Genomic DNA, 16637 nt, shown 5'->3' on the forward strand with positions numbered 1-16637 from the left:
TCGGTCCAGATTTGGATATAGTTGACGTATAGACCGATCTCTCGGTTTAAGGTTTTGGGGCCTTAAAAAGCGTATTTATTGTCCGATGTCGCCGCAATTTGGGACAGTGAGTTGTTTTAGGCACTTCGATATCATTCTTCAATTTCACTCAGATCGGTCCAGATTTGGAAATGACTGCCATATAGACCGATATCTCGATTTAAAGTCTTGGCCCCAAAAAAGCCGCATTTATAATCCGATTTAACCGAAATTTGACACATTGACTTATGTTAGGCTTTTCGACGTCCATCTTGTATATGGTTCAGATCGGTTTATTTTTATACCCTCCACCATAAGATGGGGGTATACTAATTTCGTCATTCTGATTGTAACTACTCGAAATATTCGTCTGAGACCCCATAAAGTATATATATTCTTGATCGTCGTGAAATTTTATGTCCATCTAGCCATGTCCGTCCGTCTGTCCGTCCGTCCGTCCGTCTGTCTGTCGAAAGCACGCTAACTTCCGAAGGAGTAAAGCTAGCCGCTTGAAATTTTGCACAAATACTTCTTATTAGTGTAGGTCGGTTGGTATTGTAAATGGGCCATATCGGTCCATGTTTTGATATAGCTGCCATATAAACCGATCTAGGGTCTTGACTTCTCGAGCCTCTAGAGTGCGCAATTCTTATCCGATTGGGATGAAATTTTGCATGACGTGTTTTGTTATGATAGCCAACAACTTTGCCAAGTATGGTTCAAATCGGTTCATAAACTGATATAGCTGTCATATAAACCGATCTTGGGTCTTGACTTCTTGAGCCTCTAGAGTGCGCAATTCTTATCCGATTGGGATGAAATTTTGCACGACGTGTTTTGTTATTATATCCAACAACTGTGCCAAGTATGGTTAAAATCGGTTCATAACCTTATATAGCTGTCATATAAACCGATCTTGGGTCTTGACTTCTTGAGCCTCTAGAGGGCGCAATTCTTATCCGATTTGAATGAAATTTTGCACGACGTGTTTCGTTATTATGTCCAACAACTGTGTCAAGTATGGTTCAAATTGGTCCATAACCTGATATAGCTGTCATATAAACAGATCTGGGGACTTGACTTCTTGAGCTTCAAGAGGGCGCAATTCCTATCCGATTTGGCTGAAATTTCGCAAGACGTTTTTTATTGTTACTTCCAACCACTATGTCAAATAAAATAAAAGTCGGTTCATAACCTGATACAGCTGCCATATAAACCGATCTGGGATCTTGACTTCTTGAGCCCTACAGGTCGCAATTATTATCCGATTTGCCTGAAATTTTGTGCGACGGATTCTCTCATGACAATTAACATATGTGTTTATTATGGTCTGAATCGGTCTATAGCCCAATACAGCTCCCATATCAATCGATCTCTCTATTTTACTTCTTGAACCCACAAAGGGCGCAATTCTTATTCGAATTGGCTGACATTTTACACAGGTCTCCAACATATAATTTAATTGTGGTCCAAACCGGAGCATATCTTGATATCGCTCTAATAGCAGAGCAAATCTTTTCTTATATCCTGTTTTGCCTAAGAAGAGATGCCGGGAAAAGAACTCGACAAATGCGATCCATGGTGGAGGGTATATAAGATTCGGCCCGGCCGAACTTTTACTTGTTAGATATAGCTACTAAAAAGACCAATATTTTGTTATACACAATTCAACAATGACTTGTACTTATTATTATTTGGTCCAAATCGGATCATATTTCGATATAATTGCTATGGGACATAAGGTATGCAATTTTCACCGGATTTTGATGAAATGTGGTTTACATATGTATCCAAGGTGGTGCGTATCCAAAGTTCGGCCCGGCCGAACTTAACGCCTTTTTACTTGTTTTTATATGACATAGAGCGTGTGTCGAATGATAGCAATCTCCTATGGTGAAATGTAATAATGACGTATTGGTTGTTTTTTACACTGGCGAGAAAAAAATTCATTTTGTTGTGCCAATCGACCATTTTTTTCTAACACTGACAAATTTTGACGTTTATCAAAAATCAAAAGTAAACAATATGTGCGTTCCATATAATAATGCCAGATAAACAAACTATTGAAGCCGTTATAGAAAAATCACTTAACAGCGGCGCCATCATTTCAATAAACAACAAACACAAAACTGTACTTTTGTCCATTATTGTTAAATAACAATATTTTAAAATCCCGTTGCCAATGATAATATACAATAATTTTACTTATTATATGATAAATAAGTCGTTTAAATTTAGTGACGTCTGCGAACAATGTAGGCGGCAAGTTGGTTACCAAAACGCAAATGAATTTACAATTACTGACATGGGACTTTGCTCAATGAAACGTCAAAATTTGCTGTGCTGTCAAAAATCTTACTAGCCCCTGGGCAACTCAAAAATTATTCACCACACTTAACGTCATATTTTTGCTATACCTACAACTTTGCTACCATTCGACACACAGCCACAACCTAAAAATGTAACAAATTGAAAATGACATTTTGTTGTGAATTTTCATGGTAGCATGAATTACTCGTTGCTATGGTTGGTGCGATGCGGCACTGCCCAACAAACAACACCCGACGTATTGGTGGTAAGAGTGACCGTATTTGTAAATGAACAAGAAGATGAGCGCTGAGTTTGCCGTTGTCGCTAGGTTGGACGTATGTCAGTTGCTTGCCGCTCGTCTCTAACATGCAGCAAGGTATGGTGATTACCTAGGAAGTGTTTACATCCAGTTTTTGTAAAGCATGAACCAGCGGAATGGTGGTGAGCTAGACAATTGCAGCAGTTACCGTGAATCACGACTTTTCGGATTCGTTGATCAACTTTGAGACGATGAAAAACGTTGCAAAACCTTGTTGATCCTTACATACATCACAATGAAAACTTTTACGAGCCTTGTTCTTTTAGGTTTTCAAGATGCTTTGTTGGACAGATGGCATGATGGAAAGTATTTGGTTACTTTTAGTATAAGGTTAACAAGATGGAAGAAGCACCACCTTAACGATGGATTGAGTGATAATTCCCCTACAGGTTCTAATATCTGTGACACGAACTAGGCTGTCTTTACTGCGGTGCAGTTTGGTAAACCGGCCCAATCTCCACTCAGTTGGGGGTACGTATTCGTCAAGAATAACCACAATTGCACCGATCTCAATATTTCTTTGTGGCAAATGCCACTTAACTCGTTTATGGAGTTCCTTCAAGTATTCGTGTTTCCATCTTGTTATGAACGTTTGGGAGGGGCCTTGACTCGTCTACAACGATTCATAACAGATAGATTTGTTTCGGATTCCGTTGGTGCCGTTATGGTTAGGAGCGGACCAGTGTGAGTGCTATTACCTCGTCTTGACTTTCAGATAAGGCGGATATAGGTCTGGAATTTAGACATACTTCAATACGAACTAAAATTGTGCAGAATACTTCATAGAATTTAACCCCACTCTATGAATACCAGCCATTTTGTGGAAATTGACTTTAAAGCTTCTTACCCCTGCTTCCCACAAACCACCCATATTAGGAGCTCCTGGAGGAATGAAGTGTCACTTAATGTTCTGGAAGGCAAAATGGGAAGCAATTTGCTCACGAGAACGCTTAAGCGAACTCGTTGCTAAATCTTGCGAAGCCCCAATAAATGTCTTGCCATTAGCGGATTATTAATTAGCAGGACATCCCCTTCGGGAAATAAATCGATGAAAGAACGCAAGAAATGTGGGAGTTGGCAGAGACTGGTTACTTGGTGGATAGCACGGGTTGAAAACAAATGAAAATACAGACATATCCTTTAGTTATTATACAATTTCTTTCAGTATAGTTCTTTATATCAAAAGGTCCAGCAAAGTCAAGATCAGTATTTGTGAACGCTTCTGGAATTTGTGCTTAGATATAACGCATGTCTTGCACTGGTTTATGATATTCTTAATCAGGTTCTTAGCTTTCGGAACCCAAAATTGCATTCTAAGAAACCGAAGCATACACAATTTGATACCGAACGTGCTCATTTCAGTATCATACGGTATTGATAGTGAAGCAACACCTTATGGTGCAAACACAATACCGGATGGTATAGATGAAACATAAAATTATTAGTACCGTTTGTACTAGCCTTATTACGAAATGTTATTGGTTTTAGCACCAGACCGTTGTTGGTTTTAGTACCAAACCGTTATTGATTATTCCACTCCCTAATAAACCAAAAAAAAAATATTGGAAATAATTTTAATCTAAATTTATTTGGATTATTTATGTTAATTATTACAAAAAGTTATGTTCCACAGGGAACATCCTCAATTCATTGTATTCGGCAATTGATTTCATATCCATTGAAACCCAGAAGTGGTTTTCATATGAATGCACAGCATCGTTTTCCACATAAGAGGCATAACTTTTTTTTTTGATATAGAATGTCCTTACAATTTGTGCTATTTCCCTATTTCACCCCTTTCGAGAATTTGAACAGGTTTTTACGCACTCATATTGAATTAAAACATTTTATATATTTGTTTAACAAATATTTTATAATGACGACAATATTTTAAGTACAAGGCTCAACAACACTTTTGGCGCGATGACACGAATACAAATATGACGCCGTCAATTGTTAATAGCCTCCTCTGTCCGGTATTGAATTGATACAAAATGGTATTAAAAATTTTTGCCAATGACGCGAACAAAATAATACCAGGCGGTATTGGCCAAGTGCCGTCACTTTTCTATCAGTGTGAGGCTGTTGCCACCGTGGGATATAGTATGGATAAATTGCATTAGAAGTTTTGATAAATGACAGTCGTTTGGTATGAAACTTGGAAATCGCTCATCATAGGAAAGGCTGTCGGAATCAGAAATTTTATTAATACTCTCAGTATGCCATTATTATCTAAACATGGATTTAGTTTTGCAATTGAACTTGAGGGTATTATCAACACCATAGTCGATAGACTCCTATATTCTTTCGAAAATGCCAACTTCTGTTTTACCATAGTTAATCAATTTCGGACGAAAGCCATTACCGACGAATCTAGCTCATGTGAGCTGATAGACCTATTCTCAGTACGACGAGCGCTAAAAATGAATTGGAAAACTTAAGCCATCACTCTACGCTCTTCCTAGTGAGGAAAGTCTCTCCAACACATCGGAATAATCCCTGAAATACAACATTAAATACAGCAAATAAATACAGGCAATGCATCCAGAAGATGACTATCTACGTCAAATGGAACTTTAGAGCCCCAAATTCTTGAAGGACCCTGAAGCAAAGAGGGCCCTGTCCACCACCAGTCATTTGAAACAAGTTACTTTGGGTACTGACTGTGGGATGCTATATCCGCCAAATTGCATTTCGATTCAACGTGGGACCAGTTCTCAGCACTAACAATTTCGGATGTCCTTGACACTCTATTTGCCACGAACGTTTTCCAGTAAAAAGGTGGCTTCTTTAGCTACGCTAGGACGATCATGGAATCCGTCCAAAAGAAAACTTTTTAATCATGGATGGGAAGATCATGCACTAGTGAATAAATTGTCGCCGCAAGGAAAATAGTGGGTGTCTTAATCGGAGCCACACTCGCTTTTGCCGCTAACAACTCGGTCATGATTGCACCGTGTGGAGTCTGAACTCGGATGTAAATGGCGGCAACATAAATCTGTTCCGTTGCATCCCAAAATCCGTGTAGGTGGATATCGCATCCAGGATAATAGTGGAGCGAACGACAAACTCGAATGTGCTGAATTGAGGCATAGTTTAATGACACGAATTCATCCCAAGACTTCCTAAGGTGATCTGGCAGTGGATCATCGCACTTAACATTAGAAACCCAAATATTTTTCATATGTAGTTTAGGAAGCTTTGTGGAAGGACACAGCCAGCCTGATGGATCATGCATCTTCGAAATCTCAGAAAGTATATTCCTCTTGGATGGGTCTGGAATATCTGAAAGCCTTTTCACCTCGAAATAGAAAAAATCCTGTTTGGGGTTCCACCTGACTCCAAAATTCTTAGTGGAACTATGATCATCAAATTGAAGGAATTCCTGGTGAAAGAGATTTTCCTTTGAAATAGAACTAAGAAATTTCCTGGAATTAGAGGTCCATTTACGGAGTGAAAATACCGCAGAGCCAAGGGCCTTCATCAATTAACTATTTGCCTCAATCAGCGATGCCTCATCATTGTTTCCGCCCAGTACATCATCAACATATATCTGGGAATTGAGAATTCGACTCTACTTCTTCATCTAGTTGCTTAAGTGTACGGATTGCTAAATATGGGACGCAATTCAACCCAAATGTGACCGTCCTTAGTTCATATTCCTGAAGCTTCTCCTGAATAATATTCTTTCGAAAGGAAAGGATTAGATTATGCTGTATGGTAGGTCCACAGTGAAGGATGTCGTCCAAACTAACACCGTTGGTTAAGGGATTTGACACGTTAAAAACGACGCGTACTTTCGTGGTAACACTGTTCGATCGGACGACAGCGTGATATGGAAGGTAGTAATGAGAAGAGAGGGCGACTGACTCAGATGGTTGAATCTGATTTAAATGTGACAGGTGGAGATACTCCAGGAGAACCTGATCACACTGATGTTTGAAACTTGGGGTTTTCCGAAGTCTCAATTCGTTTCTAATATACTGCGCCATAGCAATTCTCCGGGATTGGCAAGGTCGAAGAGACTTCAGAAATTCTTCCTTACGTAAGTCACCTAGTCACAGACATGTTCATCCTCAGACATGCATTTCCGTTTAGGAATATCTTCAATCTCTCAAAATTTCTAAATTTGCCTTAACAATATCGCCTCATCAGCAATAGCAACGCAAGTGTGAAATGAGGAAAACGAATGCGTCTGGACGGGACCCGCTAGAATTCAACCGAAGATGGTTTCCTGGACCATTAGCGATCCACAAACTCGGATTTTAGTCCCCTCAAGCATAACAAACGGAAGCATATCTGCCCCAATAAGTATGTCGACATAACCCGTCCTATAAAACTCTGAATCTGCCAAGTGGATATCCGGCAGATCCCGAAATATCTTACGGCTAGTAGAAAAAGTTGGCAAACATGAAGTCAGTGTTGGGATGGAAATAGCCGACATATTTATGGATATCTCGTGATCGAAAGGAGATGAAACAACGAGTAAACTTATTTTCTAGAACTTAGCCGACAAAGCTCCATTTCCGGATATTTCTGCAGATGTTGCTCGAAAAGGTAGTTTTAGAATATGAAATAAATATTCTGAAATATAAGATGCCTCCGACCCCGAGTCAAACCTCCTCATTGTGGATAATATATTTTGGGGCAGTCTCCGGGAGAGCCATTCTGGAACACGTTGCAACATAGGATTGAGTTGCATTGGATCGATGCTGTTCGGAAGACGATGGACAGTTCTTCGAATTTTCTGTACCCTGTGATTCAGAATTAAACACAGAAGCAATTGAGTTGTCGATGGATGGTGGCGAAGTTTCATTTCGGTGAAGAAGGGTATTGTGCCTCTTCTGACACTTTAAGCAATTTAAGGCACTTTTACAATTCTTCACGCTGTGACCCTTCCGGAAACAATTAAGGCACAGGTTGTACTTCTTTATAAGAGATACCTTGTCTTGGTAGCTCAAGACTAAGAACCTTGGACTTAAATGAATAGTGTGAGCCTGTTCGGGGCATAATTTGCAATTAGGTGAAGCGATGCTATTCTGGAAGGGGCTGACCCGCTTCATACTCTGTGCCTTTGGAATTGATCTGGATTTCTCAGCTTAATCTGGATGGGAGAATGGAGGTGCCAATGCTGACTTAAATCTCCTAGTCTCCTCGTTTGTTTGCTCCCAGGTCGACAAAGTGGTTCCAGACAATCGTGTACAGCAGAGGTACACAAATATAGGGTCCCATCTCGAAATGTCTATCATGTACAATCTCAGGGCAGACATCACCCTATTTGGTACTCTGGATTTCCTTAATTTAGTTGAGATTCCGTAGTACATCTTGGGATATTAAAAAGAACCCGTAATTTGCTATTAAGAAGAAGTCGTACTTCCCGTGCCTCCCCCTTTGTCTTGGAATTCAAATGGAATAACTTTTCCACAGAAAATAGACGAGGATTACAGATATATATTGCCGTAAAAAGGTCGCGGAATTTAGGTTAGGGCAAATAATCCCCACTAAAAGGCTTAATTTCGCATGGAGGAAGATTCACTCCGGGAAAGTGCAATGTGTCGCAGTGATGGTGACTGATTGACAACCGAATGCATCCTTTCAGACTCGATTGACTCACTCATTTTCGCAATGCTATAGACATATGTCTGATATGTCGATTCTGGGACGTAACCAGGATTTTATTTACTTATCTCAAACTAATTTAATAATTACAACAGGTCATTGTTTGTGTCGGTCTATTGGTTTTAAATGACCTTTATTTCCATGAAATTTTACGGAAACAAACTGAAAACATTAAACAAGAAAATGAAATATTTCAAAATAATATATTTTGACCAATTTTTATGAAGAACCATCTACATTCTGCTTAAACGATGTCGCTAGTTTATTCATCGAACTTAATTAAAATAGATCGAAAATCCGTTTTTGATGGAACGGAAATAATTATTAATATGTTACTGTGCTCAAACCGACGATTAGAGCCAACAGAATTAACAAATTTCTACTAGAATTTTCGTCGCTTAATCACTATGAGCTCAGTATCAATTACCTAAAATACTGCATTGTGAATTATGTTATTCCAAAAAAGAAAGAAATGGTTTTATTTGAAAAAATTATTTTAAAATGTAAATTCATCTGAATGATCACTTCGGGATTTTAAAATTGTGTTTCCCAATCCTTAATATTTTTTATTTTCAATTCAAATTATAATTCAAATAATTTATAATTATATATTACTAATTATTCTTTGCAAAAGTTTTTCAGAATAACAAGCAAAATATTTCATTTAATGACATATTTTAATGATATATTTTCTACAGATAAAATTTCAATTAAAATAATTAAAAGAGAATTAAGAGAAAAATCCATACAGGATTATGTCTTGGAAAAATTTTTATTAATTGTTTGTCTTAAAGTTTTAAGCTAAGTTTTCAGGATCAAAAAGGAAGAGCAACAATTTATAGATGGTCACAAAGAGGGGACTGTGAGCATTCCAAAACTATGTGGCCTAATCTATACTCGAAGAAGTCTACCGCTTTGCTGTCATTGGTTAGAACAGATGTCTCAGTCATTGCGTCTGTCATAACAGGTCACTCCCTAATCGGAAAACATGCTGCCAGACAGAAGGTTGCCAGCAACGACTTTTGCAGAAGCTGTGAGGACATCGAGGAAGAAGAATCTACAGAACACGTTCTGTGTGTGTGTGTCCTACACTAGCAGTCAGAAGGAGTTACACTTTAGGTTCCTTTTTTTTGAGAACGGGTCTGATTTGGCGGATGTGAATATTCGTTCTTATTTCTTAGTTATTGGGCTTTTTAAAGCGATCTGGATGGTTCAACGGTAGGAACCAGAAGGCATCTTCCTTCTTCTGTTCCTGTGGTATCACAATGGGCGCAAACGTCTAAGTGAATCTGGTGGCAGACTGCCACTTAAACCTAACCTAACCTTGTCTTAAATCCAGCTTCTTCGCTAAATGGTCATGAGGCATTAAGAATATGAGTTTTTTAATATTCAAAATATTTAAAAAAAATGCTACGTCAATATAAATTCTCTAAATTTTGAATCTATACAATTTCATCAAAATCGGACAACGGAATCGAGCTTCAGCCGTAATGGGTTAAAATGTTGTCTTTAAAAATATTTATTGAAAATTGTCTTTAGAAAAAATTTTAGGAAATTGTTGTTTGGGACAGATAAGCATTATAAAAAGACTTTAACAAATATTTATGCAAAATGTAGTGTCGCAAAATGCAAAATTTTTTTTGAAATTTTTGTCTTGAAAAATACTATCTTTAAAATCTTAATCTTTTAAAAATAATCTTAGGTTGTCTTTACAGAGTTTTTCGCTAAAATTTAGTCCTTTAAACAAATTATTAAAAATTAATTCCTTAGAAAAAATTTATTGATTTTCTTTGTATAAAAATGTTGTCTTTAAAAAAAAATTTTAAAGAAATTTTGTCTTTAAAAAATAATTTCGAGGAGGGCCCGTTCCGTGCTGATTTTGTCATTAGAAAATGTTACGCTGAAATTTTGCCTTTAGAAAAATTAAAATTTCCATTAAAATTTTTTTAGAAGAAATTTCATTAAAATTTGATTTTCACTAAGAATTTCATTACCATTTTGTCTTTAAAAAACATAATTTTAACATTCAGCAAAATGTTGTATTTGATTACAAATAATTAATTATGATAATTAATTATGAACTAAAGTTATTGGGCATAAAATCAAACCGTCTTGAGTATCGAAATTTCAAAATTGCAGCACTTAACCCAAATCTTGGATTTGACAATATTAGATCCTATATATGAAATCCACTCATATGGGCACCTAACTTTCTTCTGACTTAACCAATGTGGGAACTCAACTGGGCCTTAATTAACAATCGTAAATATCTTTCGCTTTGTCGGCCACGTATCCCCTTCTCATCTGGGCCATAAATGGTGCCTCAGAATTTGCACAAAATTCTATTTTGTCCACCAAATATTTGTTAATCTCTGCATTCAGTGTAAAAATTGTCTTGCTTATGTAGGAAAGGGTATGGTCGGCCTCAATGATTTATTATCCACATTCACAATTATTCCACTAAATGTATATATCTCTTTGGGGTACAATCTAACGATCTAGAACTGGTTGCTGTTGTTGTTGTTGTTGTAACAGTTTATTGTGTTCTAACTTTCGTCTGCCTAATTCTGTTGAGTGTCAAGACCCAGGAACTCTGCGACTAAGATGGGGTGCGTCCACAGGGATCTGGGTCTGAGTCGAGTGGGTCTGACCGGGCAGTTAAACAGGTGACGTGTATCGTGCGGTCCCTGGTTACAATCGGGACATACATCTTGCACGTCGGCATCAATCCTAGCTCTGTGGGAATTGAGGCGGCTGCATCTGCCGGAACGTAATTGAGCCAGAACCACTCTGGTTTGCCGGGGGAGGTCGATTTCTTCTTTCTGGCCGGTGGGTATCTATCCTTAAGATGATGATTTGGATGGTTTCTGCGATAACAGCCCAAAAGGTATTGCTTAGACAGCATGTAGTTATGTCTTCGCACTGGTAGGATCTTTGTCTCCTGATGGAGGTGGTCCATATGAGAACTGAGGAGACAGCCCTTGTTTCTACTTTTGACTTTATTGCAGATTGCTGTGGCATGTGAGGAGAATGTCAAATGTGACGCCAAGTATTTCGGGACACTTGATGGTCGGAATCATTTCTCCATCGACCATCACACTCAGCTCAGTATTCACCTCACGCGTATTTGTAGTGAACAGTGTGGCTTAAGATTTGGTGGCGGATATCTTCAGATTTCTTGCAGGGAAATATACGGCAAGCTCGTTGAGGTTGACGTTCAACCTATCGCAGATGTCGTCAATGGGTGGGGGGCCTGATGCCATTATCGTACAATCGTCCGCATATGATACGATCTCTATGCCGTCTGGAGGGGGTGGAATGGAGGATAGGTAGAAGTTAAACAGTGCCGGAGATATCACCCCACCTTGAGAACTCCCTGTTTCACTCTACGGTGTTTCGATTTCCTATCCCTAAATTCCACAAATGACTGGCGACCACACAGATAATTCGCGACCCATCGTTTCAGGCCTGGCTGGAGGGACGTGTTGGCGATGTCCTCAAATAATTTGGCATGGCTGACCGTGTCGAATGCCTTCGAAAGGTCCAGTGCCACGAAGAACGTCCTATCACATGGCCTGGGCTGATTGAAGCCACGGCAAATGTGTGTGGTGATGGCATGCAAAGCTGTTGTTGTACTGTGCAGTCTCCGAAATCCATGTTGATGCTCGGCGAATGGAAATTCTCCTACGAGGCTCGGGAGGAGTAATGCCTCAAGCGTCTTTGCAACTGGTGAGAGAAGGGAGATCGGTCTGTACGACTCCCCCAAACTCGGGTCTTTTCCAGGCTTCAGTAGCGGGATCACTCTGCCCATTTTCCAGACATCGGGAACTATAAGAGTGTTCAATGACATGTTGAGGACAGTGGTAAGGTACTCAACTCCAGGTGAATCCAGATTTTTCAACATCAATGTAGAAATTCCGTCGGGGCCCAACGCCTTAGAAGATTTGGCGCCACGGATGACATTCGTAACTTCGCCCACGGTAAATTGTGATGGCTGTTCTGGGACCACGATTACGGCGAATGGCTCTCCTCCTTGCCCTGTCTCTCTCGGGATGCACAATAAATTGACGGTTGAACAACCTGGCGCATCTCTTCGGATCAGTCACGGTTATCTCGCCAAAAGTGACTGAGGTCCTGTCGTCCCGTCTACCGGGGTTCGAGAGAGACTTAACAGTGGCCCACAGTTTGCCTGCACCGGTGCCTAGGGGGTCAGTTCACTGAAGCGGCGATTGGTATACTCTATGAAGCCAGTCCAATTGGCCTTCTTATAATTGATGAACGTCCGGCGCTCAGAGGTTATGAAGTCGGGTGGTCGGTCGATGGTGAGAATTATGGGGAGGTGGTCTGACCCCAAAGAGATGACGGCTTGCCAGGAGACGTCCCTCAGGAGATCAAGGGATGCAGTTGAGATGTCTGGCGTGCTGCTGCACCTCCTCGTAATCCTAGTGGGGGCACCCTATTTCACCGTGCAAAACGTGGAGCTATCTATCTGCTCTGCCAAAGCTATGCCACGCTGGTCGTTACCTAGGGGAGAATGCCATGACGTGTGATGCGCATTAAAATCCCCCAAAACCAGACGATTATGGCCAGATAGCAACCCACTTATGTCGGGGTTGTAAGCCTGGCCATTAATCAGGACACAGCTACCAACCGGCGATATATACACGTTGTATATCTCTATCTCGGCAGTACCAGACCTGACTGCTACCCCCATACATTCCATGTATTGGTCACTAGCTTCAAGCGCAGGCGAGATAGGTCTATACTGCACGGAATGGTGTATAACGAAGGCCAATCCCCCACCTCCATTCCTTGAGCGATCCTTACGTAGCACATTGTAACCGTGACAACTGTGCAAGCTGCAGGTGTACGCTCTTCCGACTCATAAAGTCTACGATCTCATCGATCTTGCCACGCAGTCCGTTGCAGTTTAACTGCAAGAACGATACACTTCCCGGCACTGGCCTGACAATAGTAGGGCTAGGATGCTGTCGTTGCATAAATTGCCGTACGGGAGAGGTCGGGGGTCACATAGTCCGACGACGAGGACGACGACGGCGACGCTTGTGACCCACTGCTGGCTATGTTCGCACAGCACCTTGCGACATAGCCAGAATGACTATACTCCCGTAATGAAGTTAGGCCAGAGCAACGGAAATGTACCCACTCCATGCACCGGCGGTTCTGGCAAACCGAACAGAACCAGGGTCCAGGGTTCTTTTCAATCCCGGCACGGACCAGAAGCGTGCGGAGAAGGCACTCCGGGATGTGCCTCTCCCATGGCGAGAAAAGACGAACACGTACACTGAGGCGGCAGCCCTTGCCGATGAGGATTCCATCGGGTCAATCCGGTACGTACAACCGGCTACCATGGGAGGAAATTGTAGTCGTTCATTATGTAAACACACATAATGAACTACTACAACCATTATATTATTATATGAAGTTTTGTTACTTTTTATTCATTGATTATTTTTTATTTTTTTAAGTTAATTTTTTTTTGTTTTTTTTATACCCTCCACCATAAGATGGGGGGTATACTAATTTCGTCATTCTGTTTGTAACTACTCGAAATATTCGTCTGAGACCCCATAAAGTATATATATTCTTGACCGTCGCGACATTTTATGTCGATCTAGCCATGTCCGTCCGTCTGTCCGTCCGTCCGTCCGTCCGTCCGTCCGTCTGTCTGTCGAAAGCACGCTAACTTCCGAAGGAGTAAAGCTAGCCGCTTGAAATTTTGCACAAATACTTCTTATTAGTGTAGGTCGGTTGGTATTGTAAATGGGCCATATCGGTCCATGTTTTGATATAGCTGCCATATAAACCGATCTTGGGTCTTGACTTCTTGAGCCTCTAGTGTGCGCAATTCTTATCCGATTGGGATGAAATTTTGCACGACGTGTTTCGTTATGATATCCAACAACTGTGCCAAGTATGGTTCAAATCGGTATATAACCTGATATAGCTGCCATATAAACCGATCTTGGGTCTTGACTTCTTCAGCCTCTAGAGTGCGCAATTCTTACTCGATTGGAATGAAATTTTGCACGAAGTATTTTGTTATGATATCCAACAACTGTGCCAAGTATGGTTGAAATCGGTTCATAACCTGATAAAGCTGTCATATAAACAGATCTGGGGATTTGATTTCTTGAGCCTCTAGAGTACGCAATTCTTATCCGATTGGAATGGAATTTCGCACGACGTGTTTTGTTATGATACCCAACTACTGTGCCAAGTATGGTTCAAATCTGTCTATAACCTGATATAGCTGCCATATAAACCGATATAGGGTCTTGACTTCTTGAGCCTCTAGAGGGCACAATTTTTATCCGATTTGAATGAACTTTTGCACGAAGTATTTCGTTATGATATCCAACAACTGTGCCAAGTATGGTTGAAATCGGTCTATAACCTGATATAGCTGTCATATAAACAGATCTGGGGATTTGATTTCTTGAGCTTCTAGAGGGCGCAATTCCTATCCGATTTGGCTGAAATTTTGCATGACGTATTTTATTTTTACTTTCAACAACTGTGTCAAATAAGGTTCAAATCGGTTCATAACCAGATATAGCTGCCATATAAACCGATCTGGGATCTTGACCCCTAGAGGTCGCAATTATTATCCGATATGCCTGAAATTTTGTACGATGGATCCTCTCATGACCATCAACAAACGTGTTTATTATGGTCTGAATCGGTCTATAGCCCGATACAGATCCCATATAAATCGTTCTCTCTATTTTACTTCGTGAGCCCCAATGGGCGCAATTCTTATACGAATTGGCTGAAATTTTACACAGGTCTCCAACATATAATATAATTGTGGTCCGAACCGGACCATATCTTGATATCGTTTTAATAGCAGAGCAACTCTTTTCTTATATCCTTTTTTGCCTAAGAAGAGATGCCGGGAAAAGAACTCGACAAATGCGATCCATGGTGGAGGGTATATAAGATTCGGCCCGGCCGAACTTAGCACGCTTTTACTTGTTTTTTTTATTTTTATAATGGGTTCATGTGAGGGACATTAACTCCAGTTAGGGACAATGTTTATTTTAGTGTAGGGTTACCCCCAGTTATGTATGGGATGAGAGTGTGTTTTCCCATTTTCTTGTTGTTTGTTTTCCCATTTTTTTCTTGTTTCTTGTAGAAATGTCCAAAAGAAACCCCCTAACAATAGTGATCTTAAGTATTGGCTAGAAGTTGGCATATTGTTTTTGTGTTTCCGTACGTGATTAAGGATGACCTGGGTAATTGACTCAAGAAGAATACAAGTCTGGGTTAGTGTTTCAGTTTCAGTTTTGTTATGTTTCCATGTTAGGATTAAGGTTAAAATTATGATTATGTCAATAAATGTTCATTTTAATGTTTGATTTTTATAACGTAATTCTGTTTTAATTTGTTTTGAGAGAGGGAAGTAGGTGTATGTCGTCATGAGGTGATTGTTTGTGGAATTTAGGGCCATTACAATATCTTCATTTATTTTTAGGATCTAAGGGTCAAGGTTTGGTGGGCTAGTGTGGGAGTTACTCCACCAAACTCTCTTGTTTAAGGTGTACCCCGTGTTTGTTATCGTTTTATTTTGTGTTAAGTCCTTCATTTGTTTTTTTATTGTTCGTCCCCTAGGGCTATTGGTGGATGGGTTGGGACCGCCCAGAGCAAGGCCCCGACTGAGCTAGTTGGAACCCCACCGCAGCGCCACATTAGGCGGCGCGCTACAAATTTTCCAAACATATACAATATATGCAGTTTTCATAAAATATGCAAAAATTCTTTGCGTTTTCTTAACATACATTCGATGAAACTAATTTCTGTGTTTTCAAATTTTTTTTCCGATACCCCAAAAAACATATGCATTTGCTTATGTATCCGCTCTCTACCTTCAACATGCCACTTTTTGTATTTACATGTAATTAAAAATGTTTGTCAACTTTGTCAATTTACATACGATTAATCATTTTTGCTGTCACGCCTGTATGTTATTTTCATATGAAATAACCTAAAAATTTAAAAAAAAGATAATTTCTTTATGCGTAGAAATTGTTAAAGTTGTGAAAATGCCGGTTAAATCATAAATTTGTGAAAACAATTTAATTTGGGGATGATTTCATTCGACTGACAACAAAAAACAGCTGATTTCTTCATATTTTTGTCAGAGGGAATAGATCACGCTCTAATCGGAAAAAACTACATGTGCTATATTAAAAGTGATTTTCATATGTAAGTTTTGTTTGTATCCAACGACATGTACAACTCATTGACTTCGATGGGGCTTTGAGCAATGTGAGGACCGACACACCGAACCAATCCTTAGACCAGTGACGGTCTTGGGATTGGTTCGGTATTTCAATGTGTCAAAATT

Source organism: Stomoxys calcitrans, chromosome 2, assembly GCF_963082655.1.
Source record: "Stomoxys calcitrans chromosome 2, idStoCalc2.1, whole genome shotgun sequence".
Lineage (NCBI taxonomy): Eukaryota > Metazoa > Arthropoda > Insecta > Diptera > Muscidae > Stomoxys > Stomoxys calcitrans.